This window comes from Hevea brasiliensis, chromosome 10 (genome assembly GCF_030052815.1).
Source record: "Hevea brasiliensis isolate MT/VB/25A 57/8 chromosome 10, ASM3005281v1, whole genome shotgun sequence".
NCBI lineage: Eukaryota > Viridiplantae > Streptophyta > Magnoliopsida > Malpighiales > Euphorbiaceae > Hevea > Hevea brasiliensis.
In genome coordinates this window covers 33,875,583-33,897,310 of record NC_079502.1, presented here as the reverse complement: position 1 = coordinate 33,897,310, position 21,728 = coordinate 33,875,583, and positions in this window count along the sequence as shown.

Genomic DNA, 21,728 nt, shown 5'->3' with positions numbered 1-21,728 from the left:
AGAATGTTCCTAAGACATTAAATAAGAACATAAAAAAAGAAACAACCAAAAATATTAACAAAAAAAAAATGAATTTCTAAAACACTGTTGTTTACAGATTTTTAAAAATAAATTCAAAGTTTTTATAATAAGTTTGCATACAAAACTATAAGGAGTTAAAGAAAACTCAAAACAAGAAAGTTTGAAAATACCTTCTAAACTCAATTTTAGATGGAAGAATCACCTAAAAAGGTGAAAGCATCATTGAGTTATGCCCTCTCAAAATTCGAGTTCATATAGAATCATATATAATTAGGTGTTGAATTTTGAAAAATTATATCTCAAAAACTATAATTCAGATTAAGATGAATTATATATGAAAGTTGCACGATTTTGAATGTAGAATCTAGAAAAATAATTTTGGGACTCAAAAGCCTACTTTGCTATGAATTATAAGTTAGACAGTAGCTAAACATCCCTGGACTTGCATAGAGTGTGTGAGTGTTGCCCTCAAACTATGATCGATCTGATTATCATGCAAGACCTAAAGGACCTTACGTAAGCAAAATATGAATAAGATGTTTTACATGTCTATTATATGTCTTTTTATGCTTTTACCTTTAAAACCAAAAGAAAAAGAAAATAAGAGGAAGGAAAATAAAATCGATTGCTTAGGAGGGATGTGGTGTGTGTATGGCTGTTTGGGAGAGGTAAGACATGTCAAAGGCTATCTAGGGGGAGTGATTTGGTTGCTGGAGTTGCACTGAGTCTTTAAATATCCTATTTAGGTTTTAAGTACAAGTATTTATAGAGGTTCTTCACTAATTAGGAAAAGACTTGACGTTTTGACCAAGTTTCCTAACTAGTGATATTGCCTACCTAAGTCATATGATTCTCTCTCTCTCTCTCTCTCTCTCTCTCTCTCTCTCTCTCTCCAAATCAGCTAAGAGAAGATATGTTGACCATTTTATTTTTTCCTTTATTATTTTACTTATTTTCTTCCTAAACAATGAGATTTTCTCCCTAAAGAGCATAAAATGAGTGCAGATGTAACCTTTACCTACCCCTTTTAGCCGAATTGGGTCTCCAACAAGGTCCTAATGGGCCTTGCTTTGGTTAGCCTTTCTTGGAGCTCCATCTGGTCTAGCTTAGTTCAGTGGTTCTTTAGGTTGGGTCCAATTAAAGCATAGGAGGTCCCTGCCTTGCCTAAAGCCCATTACACCTCCTAAGCTATTTGTATTTTTTAATTAATTTTTATTATTTTTTAATTTTATTTCCTATTGAACTTTTTTTTTTAATGTAAAGAGCCCCTTATTCCATCTCTTCAGTGTCTTCAAGCAATTTGGAGCCTTTAATTTTTTTTTTTTTTATCATCGGGCTTCTCACTGCCTTAGATATAAAATCCTCAAGGTACCAAAAATAGGGTCTACGGTCGCCCTCTATTTTGGTGAAGTTTGGAATCTATGTCGAAGGTACTATCAAAAGTCCATCAAAGTGACCACCACTATTTTTAGTACTAGCTAATGCATAAGAAGTGAGGTTAAGCATGCTTACTTTGTTGACACTTAATGCCTGAGTTAGGTTAGGACTTTATGTCATGTACCTTATTTATTCTAAGGCTTATGATCCCATGACTTCAAAAAATGTGTGCAATTTATGTTTTGAGGATATGCACCTAGAACCTCTAAGCTTCTTATGTGTATCCTTTTAAGGGAGAATTAAACCCTCTCATAGTTCTGAAACATGCAATTGAAAAAAAAAAACATGATTTGAAATGAATTTTTGAGCTTTATGTCTAAAGAATACTTAAACTACCTATGTATCTCCTTTTAAGGGAGAATCAAACTTGCGTCATTTGGCAAAACATTTGAAAAAAATTTTATTTGAATTTTCAAGAGTCAAATCTAAGCATACTTAGACTTCTTATGTATCTCATTTTGAGGGAGAATAAGACTCGACGAAGTGCAAGAAATGAAATTGACTTAAGAAAACATGTTATGAAGTTACATGATTTTTTTGGATTTGAATTTAAGCTTTGCTTAAACTTCCTACGTATCTCTTTTTAAGGGAGAATTAAACCCTCATGTAGTTTGACTCTCATGATTATATACTCGCTTGAGCAAACATATCTCTCATATAAATATTTAGTTAGACATACTGCTTATGCCTGCTTTGGCATATTGCTCACTTAAGCTATCCTAATTTTCACACTTGCTCAGATGTATTGCTCACTTGAGCAATTTCCTTTCTCATGCCTGTTTAGGCATTCTTCATCATTTGCCTGCTTAAATTTTCTTTGTCTGACTACTTGCTTAAGTAGGTACCTCATTCTCTCATTATTTTCACCTTTTTTTTTTCTCTCTCTTTTCGTCTGGGGAAGTTTTTCTTTTCTTTATTTTCTCATATTTCTTATTTTTCTTTCTTTCTCACTCTTGAATAATCTTCTTTCTCCACTCATTATTTTTCCTAAACTTCCTTTATCACTATGTCTACTTAGGCATATTTATTTTCTCTCAATACCTGTTTAGATAGCTTGCTCATTTGAGGATGAAAATAAAATTCTATTCTTAACATGGTGTGCTTGTCTAATGGACACATACTATTCCTTCGAATATTCCATATTATCATTTGGCAACTCGATATGACTCCCATTTTCTTACTGTCACTTTAAGTTTCTCAATTACTATGTTACCCCTAGCCTAACAACACTCAATTCCATTACCTCCATGACTCAACTCTATGCATTATGCCTGACATCATTAGCCCTCATGACTCAACTCCATGCATTATGACTAACATCATTGCCTCCTAGCCAAATATCTTAACCTAAAACTCTATTTTCCAATGTCATTCCTTTTTTTTTCGTTATAACTTTTGCCTTAAGACATCTTTTTAGGTTTTTGACCTAGTGGGCTCTTTCTTTCTTTCTTTCTTTCTTTTTCTTTTCTTTTTTTTTAACATCCATTTTGGCCTCTTCACTTTCATTTTCCTTTTCTAAGTAATTTGCAATGCATCTAATAATTCATCTGACACTAATATGATTTGATCCATTCATAATTAATTTAGGCATAACTCCTATTCTTTATCAGTACAAAATTAGTCCATTAACCTAATCTCCAAAAGGAAACCGAGTATTCACAACCTGTTGTCTAGCTCTTATGGGTTTTCTAATCAACTCACTCATCCCATTTTATTTTCTATTTTTTCTTTTTCCTTTCTCTTTCTTTCTCTTTTTTCCTCTTTTTTTTTTTTTTTGCTCTATCTTTTTCCTAGGTTGCCCTTTATGGGTTTTTAACTTAGTGGGCTTTTTCTTTTTCCTTTTTTTTTAATGAGGATATTGCTCTGTGATGCCCTCAGCTTAGGTAGTTTCGAACATTCTACTGTTTCGGTAAATTGACATTTATCTGAATAGTTGAAATGTCTAAAACCATCCTTAAATTGAAGTGTGGAGTCATAATTTAAATTATATTAAGATTAATTAAGTCAAAAGTAGTCAAAAGAAACAGATTTGAAATTAGTTAAATGTGCTTTAGTTGTACCGATGGGTGACTAGCTTGGAAAGTAACTGAAGTCAGTGTTTTAGTATCTGTCTTCTACTCTAATTAGTGTGGGACATTGTAAGACATTTAATTTAGACTTAAATAAGATAAAATAAGGAATTAATAAGTTAAAGAAATGAAAAGAAGGACATAAGTTGCATATGGTGAAGTGGCTCTTGTGCTTCCTCCTGGGCATGTGAGGGTTCACCCTGCTCTTCCCTTGCTTCTTTTAGCCTAAGGATGACATTCCCTTCTGCATCGATGAGGAAGCATGTGTTCCTAACCTTCTTACATATCCTCATGGATATGCAGATGGTTTGATTGATCCTGGTGATATTGGCGATGAAGCACAACCTGTGATGTCCTGGGACGAATTCAAAGTGGAGGGCTATGGTTGTGATGAGACCGCCAAGCACTATGTGCCCCATAGGCTGGTGGGATATGCAGCACAGATGGTTGCACAGGAAGAAGCCGGTGATGCAACATTGGCCAGTGACCATGCGCCATAAGAAGAAAAGCTCATTAGCATTTACAACGCCCAAGTTATCACTACGGCCCGTGATGGTGTGAGCGGCTAGCCTGCGCATATATCTCAGAGCGAGGCTAGTGATACCTGAGGATTTGGACTTATTGTAGACATCAGTGTTCAGGGCAATGGAGCCCCAAAAGTCAATATTAACATAGATCATCCTATTCTGCAGAATCTCCTAGAACTCGGTACTGTCGTAGCTAAATATATTGCATTAAATTCTTTGATGTTCATTACTCGATCGACACCAAGTAGTCTAAACTCGATCCTGCCCCTGTCCTCTTTGTATGTGGGTGTAACACCCTTTACCCGTCTATAGTGTAGTCGAACAAAGCATGTCACACTCTGTCTCGGAGCATCTTATCTTATCTTATTACATTTCCTAGTAATTATATTTAATTTTATTTATTTAGGTTCAATTAATCAATCGGAGAAACTGACAGAGTTTCTGATAATTTATTAATATTTTAACAATTTCCCACATGTTTAAAAACTCAATAATAATCTCAATAATATAAATTTTTCACAATTTCAATGCTTCATCTCAATATCTCAAACTCACAAATTCATTCATTCCATACATAAATAAAATCACACTCACATTCATAAATAAAATACTCAATTTTCATTAATTTACATAATTTACAAATAAATACATCAGTTTATAATTTACATGACAAAATTAATGTCTAACTATAAAATACAAAATACACTTATATAGCCTAGCGGTCCTATTAAAATGCACTACAAAGGATGGTGACATTGAACTCAAGTGCAGATCCGGACTCCCAAAAATCCCAGTCTATGGTCTACTAGGCTCTCTCTCCTGGTCTCTAGTACTTACGCGTGGCAAAAAGTGATGCGCTAATCATAATTCTTAGTGGTACAAATGTAATATAAAGATAAACTAAATAATTAAAAGTAAAGAAATTATGCTATTATTCCATACAGACTGCATTTTTTATAACTATTTGTAATATATTTAATTTAATGGTTTTTATATTCATTATTTAATTGTAAATTTTTAGGACTTATTTTAATTGTCCAAGTAACCTACACAATTTGACTGGACTGGATAAATAAGTAAACTGGCACTGGATATCAGGTACCTCAGACCGTCACACCATCGGTCACATAGGGTCTACCAGGCGTGCAACAGAATGGCTAAAAAGCCATAATATTAATCGGGTATAAAGCCGTGTATGTCAAAGAATAACAAAATGGCCAAAAGCCATAAATCACAAAATGGCAATAAAAGCCATAAATTATGAAATGGCTTAGAGTCATAAGTAGTACTGCACATCAAAACCCTATTGGCATATCAACCTATCTAAACCAATCATAACTAGACATACATGGGCATATTAGCAATTTAGTATTGATTCTTTGTATTTTGTGTCATTATGGTTACTATTCACAATACTATTCATGCTAAATTTTTTATTATTCCATAAATAAAAGGTATACAAGTTCTATATACATGTTCATACCACATTTTGGGTTATAAAGTTGTTGGCATTAATTGCCAACCACAATTCAAGTCTTCCTAGAAGCATTTTAAAATTTTCAGTTTTTGCAACCTCCTTTAAAAATTTTGTTTTCGTTATACTTTAATATCAATTATCTTTTTATAGAGAAACCAGCAGAGATTTCCCTGTTTCTATTACCATTTGGTGTATTTCACTATTTACCTGTTTGAAATTCAACAATATTTTCAAAATAAAATCTCATAATCATCTCATATTTCAATATCATCCATGTATTTCAATTCTCATATTCATTTCCATCCACTTTCCTTCATACTCCATTCACATATCAAAATTCTCATATTTTCATTAATTTACATAATTTGCAAACTAATTGAATAAATTTACAATTTACATGATATACATGTCACACCTTATCCCTGGTAAGGCATGACATGTTCCCGTAGCATACCTAATGAATTACCGAACTCCACCTACCGATAACCCATTAGTTATGCTACAAAGGATTTTAAAATAAATCATAGCTTTTTATCTTATCAATTCTTTTGCGGAAAACTGCATGAGAATAGTTAAAATTCCATGTAAACATTCATTGGAAATAATGATAGACTAAATATTGCAAACGTTACATTTTCATAAGTCTCAAAGTAAAATACAAAATAGTTACAAACTCAAAATGTGATAGCAATGCAATGCTTTTAAATACAAACTGCTCAATGTCTGCACATCCATACATATAGGTACAAAATACATCAAAAGGAAATTACAGGGGTATACCTACGAGATATACCCACAATCAAAACCAAAATGCTGCTCCTAAGTCTCTTACTCAGCAGCCTTCTCCTTTCCCTTTCCTGCGACAGCATAAATAAGCTATCGCTGAGTATATCACTTAGTGGTGTGCAACTAATAACTTTAAAACTTAAAATAAAGTAAAACTAGTCAAGGCATAATAAATCACATCTTTCTTAAGCATTGAAAACATCACAATAGTTCTAAGTTCATAAGAGTCATTTATTGGAATAACATTTCAAATGAGAAATCACACTTCATAAATCACAATTCACAAAGCATTAGTGTTGCCAACATTAACACACAGTTCAGGCCATGACACAAAATTTCATGATCAGTGCCATGTTGTACACCACGATAAAGCAATCTCAACCTCACTAACTGTTATTAATGAGGGAAAGGCTAGCTAGCTAATGAGTACTCATGTAGTCTTACCCCACTAACCGTTATTAATGGGAGACATAATCAATATCCATTATCAATCCCAAGTAGCCATTACTACTGGGGGAATTCCAAAAGGGACTGTCATGCTAACTGTGATTTCAAAACAGTTTTCGAAATTTTTCCACTCAACAATCACATTTATAAATCAATAAACACATTCAAATCATCATAATATCCATATAGAGGTGGCAACACCCAAATTTCTTAAATGCAAGAGAAAAACTATATTTCAGTCAAATTAAACTCATTCAAAGCAAACTCATTCAAATAAACACATTCCAAACAATTTACAAGTTTAAAAATGAAGAAAAGGTTAGTTGTGCATAAACCTTCAATAATTCTCTTTCCTTGTTACCTACTTCTCCTTATAGGTTCCAACTTCTTTTTCTACTAAAAATACACAAATAGAATACCTCAATACTAATCTCAATTGCTGCCAAGAACTCATTACATGAATGTTTAATGTATCCCAAGTTAGCTTTGCAAATTTTAGAAAGTTTTGGTTTTGGACAGCTTGGTGCCCTAATCTTTTAACCTAATTTTTACCTAGTTTCGATCATAATTTGATGAGGTGTTCTTCATGAAAATTGTTCATTTGGGTCTTAACTTTATTTTCCTTTTTGAATCGCCTAATTTGGAGCTGTGTAGCTCAAGTTATGATCAAAGCACAATTACTGTATACATTACTATTCACCCTGTAGTTTCAGTTTTGGCAGATTTAACGATCCAACTTCGTTTAGCAATTTGATCAAGTTAAGTCCATAATTTGTTTAATGTTCTTCATAAGAAATGTTCTACTATGTCTTAGGTTTCCATCGATTCAAGAATCGCCTAAATTGAAGTTTTCTAGAGAGAGTTATGGCCATGCAAAATTTACTGTTCATATGGTCAATCTACAGATTTCCAGATTTTCTGCAGATTTGGTGATTCAACTTTGCTTAGCAATTTGATTGGGTTAAGTCCATAATTTGGCCTTAAGTTCTTCATATGAAATGTTCTACTATGTTTCAAGTTTCTATCGGTTCAAGAATCACCTAAATTGGAGTTTTCTAGAGAGAGTTATGGCTATGCAAAATTTATTATTTACATGCCTAATTCTGCAGGTTCCAAAATTTTGTCTCCAAGTTCAAGCCAAGTTTTAGGCAATTTCTGGGCAGTTTCTGGGTTGCGTCTCTTCATAAAAATTCTAGCCCTATATCTTAAGTTTCATTTCCAATTAGTTTCACACCAATTGGAGTTGTGTTGCTCAATTTATGGGCTGTCAAACACACTAAACTCAGCGTGCAAATTCTGCCCTAGGTTCAAATTTTCATTTCTTCAATTATTCCTACTAACCAACCTCAATTCACATTTAATTCACCCAAAAATGACTATAATTTAGCATTAACACATCAATGGCACTTCCTAGCTCAAACCCCACAATTTTCAAACACCAAAGTTTGTAATTTTCCCTAATCCTACCTTTTCATTACTTCCATTGATCAACCCAATGTCAATTCAAACTAAATAAACCTCAAATGATAATAATTTAACAATACACACCAATTTCACTCTCTAGCACCAAAGCTCCAATTTTTCCATGAACCCTAATCTCCCATAATTAAATTTATACACATTTCATGCAATTTCATTGCCCCAATTATGTGTGCTACTTCAACTAAGCGTAATCTCATCATCAATTTCATTCAAAGACATCAAACCCTAACTTTTCTCTAATTTGACCAAAATCCTAGTTTAGATTCTATACATGTTTTCTTTCATTTTCTTATGAAATTTCATCATAATCTAACTTAATTTAAGGTTTGTATAACTAAATGAGCATTAAAGAACTTACCTCTTGATGACTTCTTTCCAACTCCCCAAATCTTCAATTTTCTTCTAATCTCTTGTTTCCCTTTGCTTTTAAATCTCTCAATCAAAGATCTCTTTGATATTTACTATAAGTTAGATGGAAAAATCATGAAAGATAAGTAAGGGATTGAGCTTGGAGGATGGGTGTCTATGGAGGAGGAAGAAAGAAGAAGAAAGAAATAATGAAAAAGGGAGACAGGAGGTGGGGCCGTATGAATGGGAGAGGAAGGGAGGGTTTTGTCTTCTTTTATACCTATTTTATTTTATTTTATTAATAATTGAATTTAATTATCAAAAGTCCATAAGTCATAATTTTAAATTTTGTCTTAATGAAAATGAAAATTTAAGTTTTCACTTCTTAAATTTCCCCTTACACATTTTTACTTGAATTTTTCCTCAAAAATTTATTCATAATTCAATTTATTATTTTCATTTACTTAAATTGACATTTTGGTCAAAAATCAACTCTTAAAGTGAATTAACCAAAATGCCCCTTATCGGGTCATAATCCCTCTTTTACAATATACCCGGTGAGTCTTTATATTTTTGGATCACTTGAATTTTTGTTGTGTCTATCTCAGTTAATTTTCTATTTATTTTTGGTCCTCAAGGTGCCTTTGAATAGTACTATTCAAGGACCAAAAATGGTACTATTCATAACTCAGAGGCTCGGGGTGTTACAATACAAATTAATTATATATGAACTAATCAATTTATTAATTTACATCACATAAATATTACTTACAATTTCTTAGTTTACAATTCTTAGTTTACATTATAACATACAAAATATTTATAATATACAGAATAGATAAAATGACTTATATGGGCCCTATCTACATGCATTGCTGAGGAGATGATAACCTTGAACCCTTCTGACACTTCTGCAGATCTGGACTTCAATATCCCAGTCTAATATCCACTGGGTTTTACTAGCATTGCTGAGGATTCACTTCAATCTCCTCTACTGGCAAAATGTGAGAGGGGTCTGATCTGTACCTCCTTAACATGGAGACATGGAAGACATTGTGAATCTTTTCCAACTCCGGAGGCAATGCAAGTCTATATGCAAATGGACCCACTCTTTCTGGAACTTCATATGGCTCAATGAAGCGAGGACTTAGTTTCCCCTTTCTACCAAGCCTCATGATCCTCTTCCATGGAGAAACTTTCAAGAATACCTTATCACCCACACTGTACCGAATATCTCTTCTCTTTAGGTCAATGTAGGACTTCTGTCTATCCGTTGCAACTTTGAGTCTGTCTCTAATGAGCTTAACCTTTTCTTCCATTTGCTGCACTAATTTTGGGCCAATCAACTTCCTCTCGCCCACTTTATCCCAACACAAGGGAGTTTCACACTTTCTGTCATAAAGTGCTTCATATGGAGGCATCCTGATGCTTGACTGATAAATATTGTTGTAGGCAAATTCAATTAAAGGCATGTGTGTGTCCTAACTCCCTTCAAACTCAATCACACAAGCCCGAAGCATATCCTCCAAAATCTAAATGATCCTTTCAGATTGGCTATCTGTCTGTGGATGGAATACTGTACTGAAGTTCAATATAGTTCCTAGGGCTTTTTGGAGACTACCCCAGAATCTAGAAGTGAACCTTGGGTCTTTGTCCGACACAATAGACACTAGCACTCTATGTAACCTAACCACATCATCAATGTACAGTTTGGCCAATCTTTCCAGGCTGTAATCCATCCTCACTGGCAAAAAGTATGCAGACTTGGTCAATCTATCAATAATAACCCAAACTGCATCATGATTCTTTTGTGTACGTGAAAGTCCTGTCACGAAATCTATAGTGATTCTTTCCCATTTCCACTCGGGAATTGGCAATGGCTGTAGTAATCCTATAGGCACTTGGTGTTCTGCCTTTACTTGCTGAAAAGTTAGGCATTTGGCAACATATTCTGCAATGTCTTTCTTCATTCCTCTCCACTAATAGTACTCTTTCACACTTCTGTACATTTTGGTTCTACCAGGGTGCATTGCAAAAGGTGAATCACATAATTCCTTTAAAATGGTCTGTTTCAGTTCAACATTCTCAAGAATGCACATTCTGCCCTTATATAATAACAAGCCCTCATCATTTATTGATAATTCTGGTTTCTTGCCATCCCGAGCCTCTTCCATCAACTTCACATACTTATCATCCTTCTGTGCAACTACTTTAATTTGTTCTGCCAGCATTGGCTTCACTTGCCAAGTAGCTAGCATCTGCCCATCTTCATTAATCTCCAAATTAGCATGCAATACCCTTAACTCATGCACCATGGACAATAGAGAAACCCTCAAACCAGCCATAGTCTTGCGACTTAAAGCATCAGCTACAACATTAGCTTTTCTAGGCTGATAGTCTATCAAACAATCATATTCTTTTATCAGCTCTAACCATCTCCTCTGCCTCAAATTTAACTCCTTTTGTGTGCTCAAGTACTTCAAACTTTTATGATCTGTGTATATATAACATCTCTCCCCATACAAGTAATGTCTCTAGATCTTCAAGGCAAAGACAATGGCTGCCAGCTCCAAGTCATGCGTAGGATGATTCCTCTCATGCGGTTTAAGCTAGCATGAAGCATAGGCAATGACATTCTTATCTTGCATTAACACACAACCCAATCCGTTATGAGAAGCATCACTGTATATGGTATACTCCTTACCCAAAGTGGGCAAGGTTAAGACTGGAGCTTCAATTAAATGCCTCTTTAACTCATCAAAACTTTCCTGGCACCGATCAGTCCATTGAAATTTTACATCCTTCCTAAGTAGCTTGGTCAGTGTAGATGCTAGCATGGAGAATACCTTCACAAACCTTCGGTAATACTCTGCTAAACCAAGGAAACTCTGAACTTCCATGACATTTCTAGGTGGCTTCTAATTAAGAATGGCTTCTACTTCGCTAGGATCCACGATACCCTCTGCTGATACAATATGTGTGATACCCCTTACCGACTACAGTGTAGCCAAGCAAGGCATGCTACATTCGGTGTCGGAGCACCCTATCTTATTTTACTTTATTTCTTTAAAAATTTTGAATTCGTTTAATTTAATATCAATTATTTTTCAATAGAGAAACTAATGAAGTTTTCCCCATTTTATTATCGTTTGACGTGTTTCACTATTCACCTATTTGAAATTTCAATAATATATTTCAAAGTAAAAATCTCATCATGTCATGCATCATCTATATGTTTCAATTCTATTTTCAAATCCATACAATTTCATTCATATCCATTTCCATACATTCACATTCATGCTCAACTCATATGTGAAAATTTTCTATCTCCATTAACTTACAACACGTAAATATTAATTACAATTTTCTAGTTTATAATTCTTAGTTTATACTTCAACATGCAAAATATTTATAATATACAAAATACATAAAATAACTTATATGGGCCCTATCTACATGCATTGCTGAGGAGATGGCAACTTTGAACCCTTCTGATACTTCTGCAGATCTGGACTTTAAAATCCCAGTCTAATATCCACTAGGTTTTGCCTTCAGTACCTGTGCGAAGGAAACAAATCCATCGCGCTAAGCATTTATGCTTAGTGGTGCAATAATACAACAAGAAAATAATATACAATTAAAGAAAGAAATAGATCAAAATTTGGATACTCTGGAATTTAATCTAATTTCATATAATACTTCTAGTATTAACTATTCTTTGTTCTAATTTATTCCTCTTCAGAAGCGCTCAATTCTTTCATAATAATTAAATTTTAATATCGTTCCAATTCATTTCAATTTTTTTTTTCTGCTAAATAACTAATCCAATTTATTTTAAATATTCTTACTCATTTATTTAATTACTAATATTTTCAGTTCCTAATATTCTTATGATATTAACTCTTTCTAGTATTTTATTAATCGTTTTCTTAATAATTTTGAGCCTCTTTTTATTGTAATCATTCTTGTTCTTTATCTTGATATTTAATTTCCTTACTTCCTTTAATAATAAATTCACTTACATTTATACTTTTCCATGCCCAAGTAACCTATACAAATTGACCAGACTAGATAAAAGGGTAAACTAGCACTGGGTACCAAGTACCTCGGGCCGTCACACCATCGGTCACAATGTGTCTTCCGGTGTGCAAACAGAATGGCTAATAAGCCATAAAAGCAATAAGGCATAAAGCCAAGTATAACATCATAATCAGTATAGCCATAGGCTATCACATCACAGAATGGCATGAAGCCATACATAGTACTGCTATCAGAACCCTATTGGCATGCCAACCTATCCAAACGAATCACACTAGGCCTACTAGGGCATTTAACACTTTTAATTTATGTAATTCTTTGAAATTGAAATTTTATGGCTACTATTCATTTGATTAGTCAACTAAAATGTTGACTTTTTCATAGACAATAGGTATATTGGTTCTAATATCACCAACATATCACATTTTTCATTCTAAAGTTGTTGGCATTGGTTGCCAATTCCATTTCAAAGCTTAGGGTTGGTTATTTAAAATTTTCAGATTTCAAGTACTTGGTTTACTGTTCCATTGGTCAATTTTTCAGTGAAAATTGGGCTAACTTTTCTTCATCAAAGTTGTTCCTTATTGTGTCTTCTTTAATTTCCTTTTTGAATCACTCCATTTAGAGTTTTGTAGCTCAAGTTATGGTCAAATAACCATAACTGGTTCATTTCCTAATTCTGTCTCTTTAATTAGGCAGATTTTGGCATTACCTTTTTCTAATTTAATTGGACATGTTGTAGTTACTTTTAGGCTTAGCATTCTTCATATAATTTGTTGCCCTATGTCTTATAGTCACTCAAAAATTTTAATTACAATTTTCCAAGTTTTGTAGAATTAATTATACCAATTTAATTGGCCTAGACTCCAGTACCCTGTGTCTTCACGGTCTAGGTTCATATCAGTAAATTTGACCTCCATTTTAGGGTTCTTATGTTCATAATTTGAGGAAAATGTCTAAAACAAAGTTGGAGCCCTATTTCTTAGGGTTCTAGATCAGTATGGTTCAACCTAATTAGAGTTTTCTAGTGGGAGATATGCTATAAACACTATTCTAGGGTCAATTGTGATTTGGTCAAACTCCAAGTTTTAATTTGTTAATTTCTTCTAACCATTTGACCTAGTTCCTTTGGGTTCTGGGTTTTGGTCAAAAGACCTGTCACACCCTACTCCCCTATAAGATGCAACATGATCCCGTAGTACACCTAATGAATTACCGTACTTCGCCTACCGATAACCCATTAGATATACTACAAGGGATTTTAAAACAATTTTCGTGAAATTTAAATCATTGGTTAAAATCTGGTGTTATAAATTTTTTTTTTTCAGAATTTCGGCAAAGTGCCGGCTGTATTTCGAGAAAATAGTTCTTCAATCCTGCAAAAGAAAATGCTCCCAATATGTTTTCTCAAATACAACTTCAATAACTTCATTTCAATTCACAATTCAATTCTCAATAAACAATCAATTCATTTTCAAACTACTCTCATCATAAAGAAACATTTCATTGATTACAAGACTCAAAATTTATAATACAAACTATTCAAGTAAATGAAATCTTAACTTTATATTTACAATAATTTACATTTAATTACATACCAAAATATTTTACAAGAGTTTTTATACAACTGCCCAAATAATTTACATACATATTATTACATGCATACATCAAAACCTATGTACATGGGTATACCTATGATATACCTGGAGCTGATCTGAATATGTCTTTAAAGAAACTTATTCAGTGCTCTATGCTCTTTTTACCTGCGACAGCATACAAAGCTATCGCTGAGTGGTGAACTCAGTGGTGGACAACTATAATTTAAAATATAGTACAATATACATTGACAAAATTTACAGTAAATAATTTGGAAATCTGAATACTCATCAAATTCCAAAACTCAAAATATTCATTGCCAATAATGTAAATCATTTGTATAAATGACTTTGATCACAAAATTCAATTTATCAAATCATGACTAACCATTTAAGTAATTCCAACAAAATCAATTATACATAAACCATAATTGAAATCACAATTCTTTACCATTCAAAAGCCATTTTGTATCTCAAAAATCATTATGTATCTCAAAAATCAATCTTTATCTCACTAACTATGCAAGACTAATCCGAAAGGGCCATATTCGATGTGATTCTAACTCCCTATGGTCGGGGAGGTCGAATCAGATTCTAACTCCCTATGGTCGGGAGGTCGAATCATCGTGCACAGTACCATCACAATAATGAATCTTCCGCAAGGGCCATAACGATAAAATAAACTTAGATCTAACCTCAAATCAGAGGAAAATCTAAGCCTGTGCACGTACCATGGTAATCAAAACACAACTAACTCCATTGTCTTCTCAACAAATGAGAGAGACGGGTAATAACCTAGTCAAGCATCTATAGTGAGATATAAAACAATATCACAATCCTTTTAGTGAGCATAAATCACAATATAATTCCATTCAAAGTCAATTCCAATATCCAATAATTTTTATGCTCATCACAATTCAAATCATAAATTTGCATTTTTCCATGAAAATTACCATCACAATTCAAAACATGTTCTATCACAATTTTCCAAAACATAATTTATTCAATCCATAACAATGCTTAATACTTGTGGAAATACCATTTCACAAAGCTAAATTCATACATACTATAACAATTTCAATAATCATTGAATTAAATCCAATGCTTATTAAACATAATACATAAGAAAAGTATGTCATTTAATCATATGAAATATTCAAACAAAATCAATTAAAAACTAGTTGTGCACAAATCTCTGATAACTGTCTCTTGGTCTTGAGTCAGTATTTCCTTCTCTTTCCCTGAGTCTTTGCTAACTAAGAAACACAATTTGAAGTGTTTCAGTACTTAATTAAACTGTCTCTAATGATAATGTTTGATAAATAATTCACTGAATGCTATTATTTGCTTAATCAACTTAATATATCGACCCTCGATGCGGTTTAAGTAATTTAGGTTTTAACGTTACTAATATGTCACATTCGATAGTCTTTTAGGGTTGGTACATGTTATCAAGTTCATTTCCGTGTATACTGCATTTTCTTGCAATTTACTGGATTCCGGAATACTAGTTTGACCTAGCTGGACGACCTAGTTCCCTCAGTTTTCGGGTTTCGGTCAAAACTACAAACTTGTAGATCTATGTGTTATGGAACGCGGGGCAAAATTTCAGATCATTCTGAGTTATGTAGACCAAGTTATGGTCATTTTACTATTGCTGGTCAAATTGCACCAAAATTGGTCATTTTAGGTCACTTTAGGTCATTTTAGGTTCGGCCAGTTTTTGGACCCGAACTTGTGCAAGCTTTTTGACTTGCTTATGGTCATTTTTGGGCTTTTGTGTCATCATAAGACTTGTAGATATGGGTCTTAACTATTCATGGTTAAAATTTCAGGTCAATGGAACCTGTTTTGAGTGAGTTATGGCCTAAACACTAACTGTTGCCCAAATGGTCAATTTTCAAGCCTCATTTGCACTTAATCCGGATTTGGTCATTTTTCAAGCTACCTTGCAAGCAGAATTTTGGCAAGCTTCCTTCATGAAAGTTGGCACATTTTGTGCCTAGTTTCACCTCCAATTGGTCTCATACCAATTGGAGCCACACAATTAAAGTTCTAGGCCTAAAACTCAAACTGCCTTATTGAAATTCTTACATACACATTAAGCATCACTTTTAACACTCACCAAACTTAACATTTAAACCAATTCTAGTTGTACCACAACCTAAACATAATTTACAACATTTTATAGGTCATTTTGGCAGCTTACAATTACATTCAATGTGCACCAACAAGTGCAGAATTTGTCCAACTCAATTTACAACAATTCAATCACCAATTCATGCTCATTTACATGTCAAACTTCACACCATCATTCATGCACTCAAACTGCCATAACAACCAACACATTTTAACATCATTATTCCATAAACCAAGCATGAATTCCAGCATTCTTCAAGAGTTAGCAAACTGCCACAATGGTACACTTACATTCCATGACTTTCCAAGCTTTAAATTTCATTTTACCTTTACATGTACTAAGTATACATCACCCAAACAATTTCCTACACAATATACATTTAATCAATCATTTAATTCACCATTTACAAGCACAAATAAACTTCCTTCAAGGTGCTTCCATGGCTGCTAAAAGTACACACTCCCATTCAACATCAAAACTCAAAAATTTCTTCATAAATCAAACACCCATAACATGCTTACAAACTTTAACAAAGCAACATTCAAAAACACAAACTTACCTATTTTTGAAGCTTCTTAAAAACTCATCAAAACTTACCTTTCTCACTCCCTAAATGCTGCCCAAGGTGTGGTGGTTACTTTTAGTGAAGAAAGGTGCTAAGAATGAAGCTTAAATCAAGCATGCATGAAGCTTTCAAGTGGACAACAATGGTGGATCTTCTTTTTACCATTTTTGGCTGAAATTGGGAGCTTGGAGATGAACTTCAATCTGCTGTCCAAAGGGTGAGTTAGTGGTCCACTTAGGTGTAGATAATTCCCACTAACTCTTCACTAACTTTATTTAATTAATATTATATGTTAAATGTGTTAATTACACCATTTACACTCTACTTTTGGCTATTTATATTAGGTACCCCAAATTTAATCTTTCATTATATTTTCCAAGTGTAATACCATGTATTTTTAATGGACATTTAGGTCAAAAGACAATTCGGGATGTCAAATGACCACAAAATCCCCTGTTCGGGTTGCATTCCTGATTTTTCGGTAACACCGGGTTTTGTCTGTTTTTTGATTTCTCACTTTTCTTTGTACTAATATTTATTTTTTCTTTGATATTTCTAATGATATTTATACTTCAATAAATATTTATTTGAGTCCTAAAAATATTTTCCAAGGTTTCCTGCAGTCCAGGGCTAGTCAACAGTCCACGCCGTGACATCCCGGTGTGGTCACCCATCGCTAGGGTTCTCGGCTCCCTTAACTTGATTATTTTTCTTTGCTATTATTTTTTCTTTGTTTTTCTTGTATTTTCTTTTCTTGTATTTCATTATTTTATGTCTCCTCACTCATATCGAAGTGTAGTTCTAGGCATTCTAGCTGTCCGGACAACACTGGTCACCGGAACAGTAGTATGCACTACCGAACATAGGGGTGTTACAAGACCAATATTGTAGACCTATATCTTATAAAAATTTTTCCACTGGTTTCATTGCATTTAAAATTTTATAGACTAAGTTATGGCCATTTTTCCAAAACTGGTCGGGTAGTCTATGTCCAGAAAATTCTAGGCAGAATAGTTCAGGTCAGTTTGGTGTCCTAATTTGAGTCAAAAATTTCATTAGGTTAGAGGCATTTCTGGGCTTGGTGTTCTCAATGAAAGTTGTAGTACTATGTCTAAGATTTTCAATGGTATAAAATTCAAGTCATTTGGACCTGTCTAAAGAGAGTTATGGCCAAATGAACATGTACTGTTCATGTACTATTCATTTGGTCATTTTTCTAAGTTCTGTGTTTGTATACCCGGATTGGACTAGCAAATTGGTCAACTTATGGACAGAATTTGAGCAGGATTTCTTCATAAAAAATGGAGTATTTTGAGTCTAGTTTTACCTCCAATTGGCCTCATACCAATTAGAGTCACACAACTTCAGTTATAGGTCAAATAAGACCTTGGACTCATAGGTCCGAATTTCCTGCATAAGAGAAGCACTCCCAATATTCAATCTACTAACTCCCTTACTTCAATTGACATATATGGCACTTCAAATGATCAACACACAAGCTCAATTAGGTCAATTTCCAACAATTTCACAAAGCCTTAATTCATGATCACAAACCCTAAATCAAAATTTCAATTTATGCACACCACATGTAAATCACCATGCTAATCGCATTCACTTGTTAATCAACACTTGTAACCACAAGTATAATCTTCATTTCGTCAAAATCCCATCAAGTATTATGGCTGCTGAAAATTTAATCCCTCAAAAAGTTTTCATTTTCTTTTTATTTCAAGTAATTTCAACTCTTCTTAAGTCCAAATCAAGCATGAAACAAAAGAGTTAATGAGATTAGGCACTAATGAATTGGTGAATTTTCCCCACTTGTTAAAACTTCACTTCTCCTTTTCTTTTTGCTCCCAATGTGTTAAGCAAGGTTGAAAATCAATGTTTTGTGTTAGAAGTTATAGAAATTATAGTGAAAACCTAAGGGAAATTGAGCTTAAGGGAACAAAAATGGTGGATGAGTGTAGAAAGAGTGGCTCAGCCAACTTTAGAAAATAGAAGAAGATAAGTGAATTTTGGGTTTTATTTATCTCTTTTTAGCTTTTTTATAAGTGGTTGTCTTATGTTGATTGGTTAATAGATTTTAATTGCATCATCTTTACATGTGCATGATGTCATAAGTTTAATTTAATTTCAATTTTCTTTTCTTTTCCTTTCTACGCAATTTCAATTTAATTTTTAACAATATTAATTCATATTTTATGTCATATAATTTATTTATTTAACTGGACAAGTCGGCCAAAAATCATCTCTGAGGACGAAATGACTAAAATGCCCTCCGTTTGGCTTATTCAGCCAAAATCGTCTGTACTGATCAAAAAATTTTTCTAAGCATTTTCTTAGCATTCTAATACCATCAAAACCTCAATGACTTTTCTCTGGAGTCTCAAAAATTATTTTATGAATTTTCTCCCGGGTTTTGGGCTTCTAGCTGCAAGGACCGCAACTTCCCACTAGGTTACCCATCGTTAGGGCACTGGCTCATTTAACTTGGTTGTATTTTATTTCTAAAATTTTTTTCTAAATTTTTCTTACCATTTTTGAGTTATTTATGACTCCTTACTCTAATCAAAATACTTTTTCAGAAGTTCTAGCTGTCCAGACCGACACCGATCACCGGAACAGTAGAATGTATGGAATTACTACAGTGAGGGTGTTACAACTCTTCCCCTCTAACAAAAATTTTATTCTCTAAATTTACCTGGTGTAAATAGTCGAGGAGCTGCTACTTTCTTATTTCTTCACCTTTCCAAAGAAAACGGATCTGCATTAGTGTCACCTCGACTCATATAAATGCAATGCATGTTATGCACACAATCTTGTTCTATCTATCGATGCCTAAGAATGCCTAAACCATGCTCTGATACCAATAAATGTAATACCCCTCACCCGACTATAGTGTAACCGAGCAAGGCGTGCTACATTCGGTGCCGGAGCACCTTATCTTATCTTACTTTATTTCTTTAAAAATTTTGAATTCGTTTAATTTAATATCAATTATTTTTCGACGGAGAAACTAACGGAGTTTCCCCTATTTTATTATCGTTTGACGTATTTCACTATTCACCTATTTGAAATTTCAACAATATTTTTCAAAGTAAAAATCTCATCATTTCATGCATCATCTATATGTTTTAATTCTGTATTCAAATCCATACAATTTCATTCATATTCATTTCCATATATTCCCATTCATGCTCAACTCATATGTGAAAATTTTCTATCTCCATTAACTTACAACACATAAATATTAATTACAATTTTCTAGTTTACAATTCTTAGTTTACATTTCAACATACAAAATATTTATAATATACAAAATACATAAAATGGCTTATATGGGCCCTATCTACTTGCATTGCTAAGGAGGTGGCAACCTTGAACCCTTCTGACACCTATGCAGATCTGGACTTCAAAATCTCAGTCTAATATCTATTAGGTTTTGCCTTTAGTACCTGCGCGAAGGAAACAAATCCATCGCGCTAAGTATTTTTGCTTAATGGTGCAATAATATAACAAGAAAATAATACACAAATAAAAAAGAAATAGATCAAAATTTGGATACTCTGGAATTTAATCTAATTTCATATAATACTTCTAGTATTAACTATTCTTTGTTCTAATTTATTCCTCTTCAGAAGCGCTCAATTCTTTCATAATAATTAAATTTTAATTCGTTCCAATTCATTTCATTTTTTTTTCTGCTAAATAACTAATCCAATTTATTTTAAATATTCGTACTCATTTATTTAATTGCTAATATTTTCAGTTGCTAATATTCTTATGATATTAACTCTTTATAGCATTTTTTTAATCGTTTTCTTGATAATTTTGAGCCTCTTTTTATTGTAATCATTCTTGTTCTTTATCTTGATATTTAATTTCCTTACTTCCTTTAATAATCAATTCACTTACATTTATACTTTTCCATGCCCAAGTAACCTATACAAATTGACCAGACTGGATAAACGGGAAAACTAGCACTAGGTACCAAGTACCTTAGGCCATCACACTATCGGTCACAATGTGTCTCCCGGTGTGCAAATAGAATGGCTAATAAGCCATAAAAGCAATAAGGCATAAAGCCAAGTATAACATCATAATCAGTATAGCCATAGGCTATCACATCATAGAATGGCATGAAGTCATACGCAGTACTGCTATCAGAACCCTATTGGCATGCCAACCAATCCAAACCAATCACACTAGGCCTACTAGGGTATTTAACACTTTTAATTTATGTAATTCTTTGAAATTGAAATTTTATGGCTACTATTCATTTCATTAGTCAACTAAAATATTGACTTTTTCATGGATTGGTATATTGGTTCTAATATCACCAACATATCACATTTTTCATTCTAAAGTTGTTGGCATTGGTTGCCAATTCCATTTCAAAGCTTGGGGTTGGTTATTTAAAATTTTTATATTTCAAGTACTTGGTTTACTGTTCTATTGGTCAAATTTTCAGTGGAAACTGGGCTAACTTTTCTTTATCAAAGTTGTTATTTATTGTGTCTTCTTTAATTCCCTTTTTGAATCACTACGTTTAGAGTTTTGTAGCTCAAGTTATGGTCAAATAATCATAACTGGTTCATTTCCTAATTCTGTCTCTTTAATTAGGCAGATTTTGGCATTACCTTTTTCCAATTTAATTGGACATGTTGTAGTTACTTTTAGGCTTAGTGTTCATATAATTTGTTGCCCTATGTCTTATAGTCACTCAAAAATTTTAATTACAATTTTCCAAGTTTTGTAGAATTAATTATACTAATTTAATTGGCCTAGACTCC